The sequence below is a fragment of the Equus quagga genome, chromosome 4 (genome assembly GCF_021613505.1).
Source record: "Equus quagga isolate Etosha38 chromosome 4, UCLA_HA_Equagga_1.0, whole genome shotgun sequence".
Taxonomy (NCBI): Eukaryota; Metazoa; Chordata; class Mammalia; order Perissodactyla; family Equidae; genus Equus; species Equus quagga.
The window spans coordinates 140,925,067-140,935,873 of NC_060270.1; positions in this window are offsets into that span (position 1 = coordinate 140,925,067).

Consider the following 10,807-nt stretch of genomic DNA (forward strand, 5'->3'; position numbering starts at 1 on the left):
CTCGGGTGGGGGAAGACTGGCGTGGCCACCAATGCTGTGATCAAGAAGAAAGCAGGGGAGCTGCGCCTCAAGGCTCAGTTTGAGCTTTAATCTAGCCTGTAGTTTAGTTTCTGACGCTGTTGTTTAACCATTTGGACCTCTGAGAATGAGAGGAGCTCTGGTCTACAAAGCTGAACTCGTGTCTAAAGATTGAGCCCACGGCCGAGGAAAGTTGGAGGGAACAGATGGAAACGCAAGCTCTCAGCTGGCCTGAACCCTCCCACATGGATTCTTCTAAGAGCCTAGGACACAAGCATGGCTTTCCTGGGGGGCTTCACATGGCTCTGAGGGTGTGGGGGTCTGAGAGCTACGACACGCTTTTCATTTCTCCTGAAAGTGTTTTACTTCCTGTGAAAGGATCCTGAGAGCAAGGACAGGAACGTGGGGACCACCCTGATCTTTCTCTAGGACGCTTTCGACTTCCTGGTCTTAAATGGTAATAGGGAAAACTTCACAACTGGTACAACTAATGCAATCTTGAGAGTGCCCTGTACTGTGGCTTCGCTGGGTCTGGGATCGGATTTGACCCTACCTTAAAGCCAAGGAGTTAGCTCGTTGCTGCTCCATGGATGTTAGAAGACACGAGACGCCTGAGTCAGAGACGGGACGTTGTTACTCACTGCACAGTAAGCCGCATGAGCATCCGCATGTTTACATCGGTTCCCCTTGCTCCCAAGTTCCAAGGGGTGATGCAGAGCCCAGGGACCCCTGCAAATGTGGTGAGTTGTGTGACAAGAGAGAAGCCCCCCTGTGAGGGTTCACTGCTTTCACAGCAGCACGGAGCAAGCCTCATCTTCATCCTGGAAGGAGACCTTGCCTCAGTGCTCAAGTTGCTTGTTTGCTGCAGACACCACTCTGAGAAGTGGCCAGGTCAAGAGTGGTCAGGGCCCCACCTCCTTGGCATGGCCAGCAAGTCAGGTAGGAGAAGAGAAGCCACCAGAGGGCTCTCCCCCGACAGGCTCTATGAATTAGGTTGAATCATATGAAACTGCTGTTCTCACAGGTCGGAGAAGTCCTAGTATTAGCCATTTTGCACAGTTCAACTTAATACTGTCCCAGTGCTAATGAGAGTGTCTCCACGATGCCTTTCCTTTTATTTTCAGGAAATTTGAACACACTGCTTTTCCTGCTCCTATTTCTTTCCTTCCACCAAACTTCACTGATGCCTTTTTTCCATAACTATTCCTACAAAGGAGCCAGATCTTCTTGAGCATAGGTGAATTTAGAGTTTAAAATGGTGATAAATGATAAATTAAGGTGGTATCCAAGCTTCTAGCTCTATTTTTTTGACATCAGTGTCAAAATGAGTTATATTTTTGTTTCCACTATGGATGACCAAGCTCCTGTCCTCCTTCCTTTCTGACGCCGTTCAGCAATCTCCTGATACGTTACAGAAAATATATTATTCATATCTCCCAGTATTATTCTTATCTTCTGCGTATAATTTGAATCTGTCACAAATTTATTCTGGCACTGAGAGAAGCCCACTGGCCAAGTATATAAATTGCAATACTAAATACAAAGGAATTTAAAAAATTAAAATCAATAATTATTAATTTCTGTTACTATATGCAGTGGTTGAAACACTTTATGCGTATTACTTGGGTAATACTCGTAAGAATCCCAAGTTAGCTACTTTCACTCATTCAATGGAGGAGCTGAGACAGAGAGAAGGTAGGTAGCCAGCCTATGGTCATGCTGTTCTTAATAGTGACCAAGTGATCAAATATTTATAGGGATAGGAATTTTCTGGTTCCAGGATGTTGGACATACTGTCCAGTGGCCACAGCCAGTTCCTCAGCAGACCCCTTCAGGCCCCTTCTCCCATCCTTGATGTGTCTTCGCCACCAACAGCTCACACATGTGACTCTTTTTTCCGACGACCACGGTTGGGCTCTGCCTGCACTTTGCCTGAGTGTGTGGGAGTTACACTGGCCGCCAGACACCCCCGCCCCTGCCCGGATGCTGGCGGAGGGGTCCAGGAGAAGGAAAGGCCAGTCTCCGTGCAGTGGTTGGGAAGACTCCAAAGCGTGATTCCTGTTCCAGGGGTCCTGGGGGTCAGGAGGAAGTTACCCACCCAAGAACCTTCTCAGAGGCTGTGCCCATGCTGGGCCTCCTCCCTTCCCTGCCCTGCTGTCCTCAGCCCTCACCACCTTCTCTGGGGAGCACCTCCCGAAGAAACCACCTGTACGTGAATCCTCACCTCTGAGTCTGCCTCTGGGGAATCCCACACAAGACAACGCCCTGGGAAATTATTACTAAAACATAGCACATTCTTAATTTCCTAAAATGAACTTTAATAAAAGTATTCCCATTATTTAATATTCAGAATATGCCTGGGCATCATGAATGTCGTCTGGACAGAAAAATTCTTATTTTGAAGATGTTATTCTAGAACACAGGAATCTTGTTCCAAATAAGATTTTTACTTCAGGAAAATGTATGCGTTTCCAGTTTGGTCTCTATTGAAGACACAGTAAAAAAAAAGACTAGTGTTTACAGACTTGTAAATTTTGAAGTATTCGGTATTATGGTAAGACTTTATGGGAAAATAATAGCCCCTTATAACAGTTTCCCAGTCTGCTGTAATCCAGACTGCATGGTCTGTCCTTAGCTACCCAAATAAAGAAATCTTATTTCTTTTTAAGGAGTCACTCATTTAAATAGTAATAATAATCATAAAGCTTCAGAGAGCTTGAGGGTGAGTGTATTAACTCCTCTCCTACCGGCATGCTCCCTTCCCACTGAGCCCTTATGTTTTTCTGAGGATTTGTTCGTTTTTCAAAATGCACTTAACACAAGTGAGCTCCGACACATTGGTGCAAATCAAAGGTGAACCGTGTCTTTTATCTTTACACAGATGGTGCAAAAGTAACCTCAGAAACACACAGGAGGCAGAATAATGTGTATTCACGGGTTTGAACAACAACAACAAACACCCCAGTTGACCGGCCGGAGGATCCCGCGGGGAGGGCAAGTCCAGCTGGGATCCGGTGGTCGAGGGTCCTGAGCGCCAGACAGGACTTTATACTTTATGCCCATAGGCTGCCCACAGGATCAAGGTTTTCGCACAAGGAGCGTAAATAAACACATGCTGTGTGAAGATTCATCTGGAAGGATGAATTAGAGTGAGACAGTTGGAGAGGAGAAGTTGGAGGCAAACAGTTCAGAAAATATGACACTGTGCATATACAAACTGACCAAGATGAGTTGGTGGCGATAAAAATGGAAACAAAGGGGCAGAAATCAGAGGTGTTCAAAAAGATTCACTGTGGGGTCTGCTTGCATATGGAGACATGGAAAAAGGAGGGTTGAAATTAGTGTGTGTGGCTGGTTAGAAAAATGATGGCACCATAAGATCATGAGAACTTGTCTTAGGCCAGCTTGCTTTCCTCCCTTCCTGGAGAGGTACGGCAGACCAGCGCTGAAAACCGACTTACAGATGCCGGGAGCCAGAGGGGAGCAGGGAAACTGAGGCACCCGTGAGCTTCAGACAGGAAGCAGGAGATGTAGTGTCCTGCTGAACTGTCAGCAGAAACTCGGGGTCCGTTTTCCAACTTTAAATCAGGTCTGTGGTCACAAGCAACCTTCATTTCAATCTCAGGTTTCAAAATTTCATTCAACACGGAAATTTGGTAAAAGCTTTAAAAAAGTTAAAAAAATGTAATACCCACCAGCCTCCTGTACGTAGGCTAATTTACCCTATGACATTTGTTTTATAATTGGGTTTGCAAGTCTGTCCCTTTAAAGATGACTATTTTCTGTAACACAGCTGCTTAAAAGATTAGTTTGCAGCAGAATTCTTTAGATAAAATTTTTCCTTGAAGCATGGCATATAAATCAGATAAAAACAGAGTTGCTCTGCCTGCCCATCTGCCCGCAGCCCTGAGCACTTTCCAGGCTCCCTCTAGGCCTGACTCCTCATGGAGGTCCACTGTAGCATCAGTCCCACCTGGGAGCTTGCTGAACATTCAGATTCTCGGGCTTCGGAGCTTGGGTTTCACAAGATCCCTCGGTAATTTGATGCTCTTGAAAATTGAGGATGCTCTGGTTGACAGCACACAGCTTCCTGGAAAGCGGGTTAAAACATGGATTCTTGGCCCACACCACAGGTCTGTGGCAGAGCATGAAGTGTTGCTTGTTTACCAAGCTGCCCGGTGCAGCTGACGTGGTTGGCACTCGGACTCCTACACAGTGAGTAGCGAGGGGCGAGGCAGGGGTTCTCCAACGTTATCGCACCTCAGAATCATCTGGAAGGCTTGTCAAGCATGGATTGCTGGGCTCCATGGCAGTTCCTGATTCAGCAAGGGGCCCGAGAATCTGCATTCCTCTCAGGTTCCAGGCGATGCTGATGCTGCTGGCCCAGGAAAGGCACTGGGAAACTGAACCACGGCACTCGGCTCATATCAGGGCAAAGCCACTGACAGGTGGGCAGTGGCACCTGGATTTATTTTGGGGGTAAAAGGGAGTAAAAGGTGAAAATACAGAAGCCTCTTCCCTCCAGGATCTTTGAGTCAGGTTCCAAATGCAGACAAGTAACCCACACTTCACAGAAGCATCGTCCTCACACGGAGGCCAGGCAAGGAGTGGGAAGATTCTGAGACCAGGAGAGCCATGAACTCAGCTCCTGGCAGGTGCACGGGCACTGGGAAGGTCTCCCGGCTCGTGGGAAAGCTTGAGCAGAACTGGGACATAGTCTTTGCTGGATTTAGTCGTGCTCTAAGCAAGACATATCCTTTAACTGGAGATCCTGATCACAGCCGAGGGTTTTCCATTCACTATGCTTCCATAATCAAGAATTTTCTCACAGTCTTCCAGAGGTGGGATGGGGCAGTGATGGGGTGGGGGGACAGGGCTGAGTCAGGGGCTTGCAGGGGAGCCGGGGTGGGGGTGCACCTGAGTAAGCCCTCCCAGAGGCGGGAAGAAGAGGCTGGAACTACATCCCAGTCAAGGAACATCTGCTTGTCTCCGCTCTTCGTTCCTTAAAAAGTTGAGTGTCTAACGTCGGCTGCTACCCCTGACAACAGGAGGAGATGCCAGGACCCTGCTCTGAAGGAAAGGAATTCTTAGCCTTGGATGAAGGGGAGCACCTTCTTCTGAGGATCCACGGATGTCTTAGGCAGAATTCTTCGCATACAAGGGACTGGAACCCAAAACAATCTGGCTTTAAACCAAAAAAAAAAAAAAGGTAATTTATTGGTTTACGTAATGGAAAGGTATAGGGGGAGTTCAGGAACCGAAGGACCGTGCATTCCAAAGATGTACTCAGGGTTAGTGACTTTCCATCCGCTTTTTCTCTGTTGGTTTTACTAATGCAGCCTCTTCTCACCTGGAGGCAATGTGGCCCCAGCAGCTCCAGGCCTGTCTCTGAGCCTCTCTGAAGCCCGGGAGAGAGGAAACTCTTCTCTTTCCCACTAATTCCAATTAAATTCCCAAGCAGGGTCTGAACGAGCCTCTTTGGGTCAAGAAGTTGGAATATGCTGATGTCAAGGGCTAGATCACGTGGCCGCTAGTAGACTAGCTCCTCCGAACCATGCAGATGGGGACAGGAAATAAAATCGGGTTGTTTGTACTAAAAGAAGAGCGAATGGACCCTGGTCAGTCAAACAGCAACAGCTGACCACTATCCCAGAAAGTGCCAGGCCTTGCACAAGCCTCAGAATTCCTCCCAGCAGATTCAGAGTAGCATATTCTCAAGAAGAAGTCAAACAATTTATTTTTTGAACTGTGTGCTGGGCATCCATCCAAAGTTAGGTTCTGGGTCCCCCAAAGCCATGCCAAGCCAGAGTCCGTTCCACTCACAGTGTCTGCTCAGTTGTAGCCATGGCGTCTCTGGGCCCTTCACAAATTCCTCAGGTCGCCCTTTCCATAGACTGTTCCCAGATTTCATGGAGAGACACTACAGGGCAGTGTTAATAGCAAAACTTTGAAGCCTTGTTGCCCAGGTTTATAGCTCAGCTCAATCACTTCACGTCTGGATGTCTGGAGCAAGTTACTGAACTTGTGTGTGTTTCAACTGCCTCATTGATAAAATGGGAATAGTAGGGGGGACCTACCTCATACAATTTTGGGGAAGATCAAATACGGTAATGTTTGTAAAGCACTTTGAACGATGTTGGTTTTCCAGGACAAAGTCACTTGTCCACGCCAGACCACCTCTACCAACCAGAAAGGAGGTATCCAATAAATGGAAGGAGTTAAGACACCTCCTAGTATTCCTACCACCCCAGCCCCAGCTCTCACGGAAGTTCCGAGATACAGGAAGGGAACTCTTACTACAGAGTCACCATAAGAAGTAAAGCGTCCTTGAGTCTGTTGAGCTGCTAACCATCCTCCCCGTGCTGAAAAGCCTGGGGTATGACTGACGTGATTGTCGAGGACGAAATATTCCCAATATCCCCTCCTCTAGCTCCTGGTTTCTCAGCATTCTGTCATCCTGGGTTGATGTCTCACAGTGACATCACTGAAGAGGCATTTGCCCCTCAAGAAAAACACTTGCCATAAAAGGCTGGGCTGGAGGAGGGAGGCAGCATACAGATGAGTGACTCTTCCCAAAATGCACCCAGGGGTCCCCCATATCTTGGCTGCCTGCTGGGCCTCTGCACTTGCTCTGAGAGCCAAGCCTCACTGATGTCACCAGGAAGAGGGGGCTTGTCTTCTTTCTCTTGTAAGGAACCTTCTAATGTGCCTCTTCCTCTCACTGCCTTTTTCCTTGGTTGGCCCCAGAGTCACGTCTCTTCCTCCATGGGCAATCTGGGCTCTCTTCCTCTCTCCATCTGTAAGACAGTTCTGTGTGTCACAGTGACGAGGCACACACACGTCTAGTGAAGAGCAAAGAGCGGTTGTCAGTAGTTCCCTAAATATTACTTCAGGTTAGAATAGGGAGAAGGAGAGTAGGACCGTTGTCTGAGGTTGTCCAAAGAGATCGCTCCCAAAAGAGAGGGAAGGGGGAAGGTCATAAACCCTGTGGGAGGGTTCTGGATGTCAGAGGGGCCAGTCACCTCTTCTTGCAATGACCTCCTCTCAGTCTTCACTGGCTTCTTGCTGGAGCATTTGGATGCCTGGTCTTGACATGGGTTGCTCTCCCGTGAGATTATCTGCAGTGGACACCAGCAATCTCACTCTGAGTTGGGTCCAAAGTTACAGGGAATAGGTCGTCTGCCCCCGGCAGGCAAAGGTTTCCTGTGTGTTCACTCATCTGCTCTCTGTCCGCTGCCTTTATTTATCCCAATCCCGTTAGTCCTCAAAGGTCATTTTAAGGCATCATCCCTTCTCTTTGTCTTCATCTGGTTCCTGGACCTTGGCTTGCTCTCTTGCTGCTCCTCTTGAGGTCAGACATTGATGTCTCGGGCTCCTGCCCCTTTCCAGGAGAGCACAGTGTCACTGGCTTATGTAAGTTTGGGCAGGCTCCTTCGATGGGATACACCCCACAACTTACTACTGAAAAGTGACTTTGAGTCTCAAAACATTTGCACATGTCAACATGGATACTCAGAAGACAAAATGGGACATTCTGTTCATTTGCTCTGAAGTGGTGATGGAAACGATGAGAGAGTATTCTGTAAATAGTGAGCATTGGGGAATTGTGACTTATTGCTATGGTTACAACTTCCTTCCTGGTCCCATTTCTTATTCTTCCATCATTTCTTCTTATTAATAACTTTCCTCTCCTACTCTCGTTTGTTTGTCTACATTAATCCACCCAGTCTATGCAGGGACAAGTTGCGTTCTTAAAATAACAACAGTGGCCCTTAAGTTCTGATGAAGTTACATAGTAGTTTAGAACTTGGGTCTTAAGCTATGCAGCCTTGGTCCAAATCCCAACTCTGCCCCTTAGCTGGTTTGGGTCCAGTTCTTTACCCCACCCTAGACCCACTTTTGCCATGGTTTCATCTCTGGCTGGGGTACTCTCCCATTCCTTGACTTTGGGGTTACCCATGTGACTTGCTTTAGCTGGTTTCATATAAGTAGAAGTGTCTCCATGTTAGTTCTGAGCCTAAGACTCAAGAGGTCTCATGTGTTTCCATTTTTCTGCTTTCAACTCTACCAGCACCATGGGAAGAACATGCCCCAGCTAGCCCGCTGGTCCAAGAAGGATGGAAGACACACGAAACAGAACTTCCCCAGCCGAATCCTGCTTGACACTGCCAACCTCCTGCAAAGCCAGAAATCATGACTTGAATGGGTGCTTTCTGTTGTACTCCCCTGAGAACTGCGGTTGTTGGTTTCACAGCATGATTGCAGCAATAGCTGACTGAATCTTCTGTCAATTTCTGAACTTTTTCTAAATTAACTTAAAAAGAAGGATGATAATTGTAATTTTTATAGGGACTTTGGGAAGACTAAAGAAAACAATGCATAAGAGATGCCAAACAAGTGCCCAACACACAAGAACCATCAGCATTTGTCCACTGTTGTCACTGCTGTGTGCCAGGAGTTGATGTTCATTAGCATCATCTACATGTGCTTCAGTTTTCCCACCCGCTAAGTGGAAAGAAATGAGGTTTAACCCAGTAAAATACCAAAAAAGTGAAAAGTACTATATAAATATGAGACTCTGCCATTTCCATCACTTTCAGAGACGGAAACAAGAACGAGTTCCCAGGGACCTGCTGAAGTGGCCCAGTCAGAGGAGAAGCTGGAAGGTGAAAACTTTCTTGGAAGTTCAAATCAAAACTACCCATGTGACCAGCCAGCCTCTGCCAACAGATTAGGAAAGAAGACACTTCCAGGAACTGATGATAAAGGCACAGCCTTTGGTTAGAAGCCTGAATCCCCGGAATAAAGCCTGTAAGTCTGTGTTTAACCGCTAATTTAATGTAGTTCTTAGCATTCATCCCCTTCGAGTGCCCTGAGATTGGCCCCTGGTTTCGGACACGAGAGGCCCCTGAGAGGTTTGTGGGGCTCCCACTGGGACCTAGGAGAGGTGCCGTCTGCTCCTCCTGCCACGGGGAGGGCTGTGTTTGCCATCACTTTCATTCGGGTTTCTCTCCGGGGTACAGACGAAGGACAGTCCAACCAGGTACCGTGGCAGAAGCCTTGATTCGGTGTTGTTTTCCCGGAGCCAGGCTGAAGCAAGGTGTCATCAGAGCTTCTCGGACGTGTGCCTCTGCAAGTTCAGGATTCTCAAAGGATGAACATTTAACCCTGCTTCCAACATGAGGCCGGGGAATGGACGAGAAGGGGCAATACCCCTGGCCCCGTCTGGTAGGTGCCACCACAGCAGTGAGTTCATCTGCAAACATTTCTGTGGCCCCCACGTCCCCCCTGAAATTACCAGCAGGCGCAGAACGTAAACCCAGGCTTGCAAAGAAGTGTCACTGCCAGAGGCATTGTAACTGAGCGCTGCTAAGGTCAGTTTGGCTCCGGCCACTGTGGGGATGAAGCGCCACAAACTTGAGTAAATCACACACAGGATGTGTATGTGTTTTTCTGGGGAAAGAATATATAAATTTTCAGATTTTTCAAGGGTCTTCCAAAAGATAAGAACTGCTGATTCAGAGGGACGTAGTTGAATTTAAGCTTCAGTTAATTAACTGAAATCAATTAATTCAGTTAATGAGAATATTTTCTTATTTGTTTTTATGCAGATAATCGTTTGTGATTTCAAAGGAAATCCGTTACCCCATTCTTGTTCATGATGGTGAGGCTGATATCCTCCTAAATGCATCTTGTTCTTCTAATCAAAACCTGACTACTCACCAGCTCTGATCAGTAAAGCCGTGTTTTGGAAAACCCACTGTGCTGCTAAGACACAGCCGTGTGTGCTGGCCTTCATATGCTGTGAGTTTAAACAGAAACCCAAGACTGTTTTCCCATGTCTTGGGCGCATTTTGAAAATATCTCATTAGTTATCCCGATATGCCCATGGGGTGGAATCGAGAGGAACAATTGCCACGGAGCGAATGGGCCAAAGGAGTGTCTCCTTTGGATGCTCCGCCTGAGCAGGTGGCTTCTGCCCCGTCCTCGGTCCTGACCTTAGCGGTGTAGCTAAGGCTGCCGCTTCTTCCCCAGAGCCCCAGGGCGGGATCCCACTGGTGCCAGGCACTCACTTACAGGAAGCAGAGTCTGTTAGCAGCCCTGGGAGCAGAAGGAGGAGGTAATGATCACAGTCTCGGCGCCAGTGGTCTCCCCAACCTAGTTACTTGTTTTTAATTAAGACGACAATACAACACCTTTGAGTTTCCTTCGGGAATTGGTGTGTTCCAATTGGAAGGGGCAGGAGAAGATGGCTCTGTGCGCCCAGATCTTTGGTTCTAAAGATAGAAGGCCGCAGCCAAGGCCTTGTTTTCCCGTCGGTGGCACTGGAGGAGCGAGGACGGCAGGCCTCACGTGGAGAGGGTTTCCAGGAGGTGGCAGTGCACTCTAAGGCTGGATCCCGGCTGTGCCTGCCTTCCGCACCAACCAAAGGATATTGTAATTGAGACACAACGTTATAATGCATTCCAGACCACACGGCTGCTCGAGTGTCACCTCAAAATGCTTCTTACCAGTCTCAAAGTCACTGTAAACAGGGTAAGGAGACGGAAGTGAGACGCAGCGTGGGAGGAAATGGGAGGGGGCCCTGAGAGAAGCCAGACAGCCACACTTGGCATTGCTGTCAGTGGAGTTTCGGTACCTTCAGGCCTGAGGTACCCTGATACATATTTACACTGTTCCTGGGTTCACCTCTGAAAATCAGCACAAGGAAATTGAAGGACAGGTATTGTCTGCATTTTAATTTCCAGGTTTACAAGAAATATTTCATGATTTTCATTCAGGGGGAAAT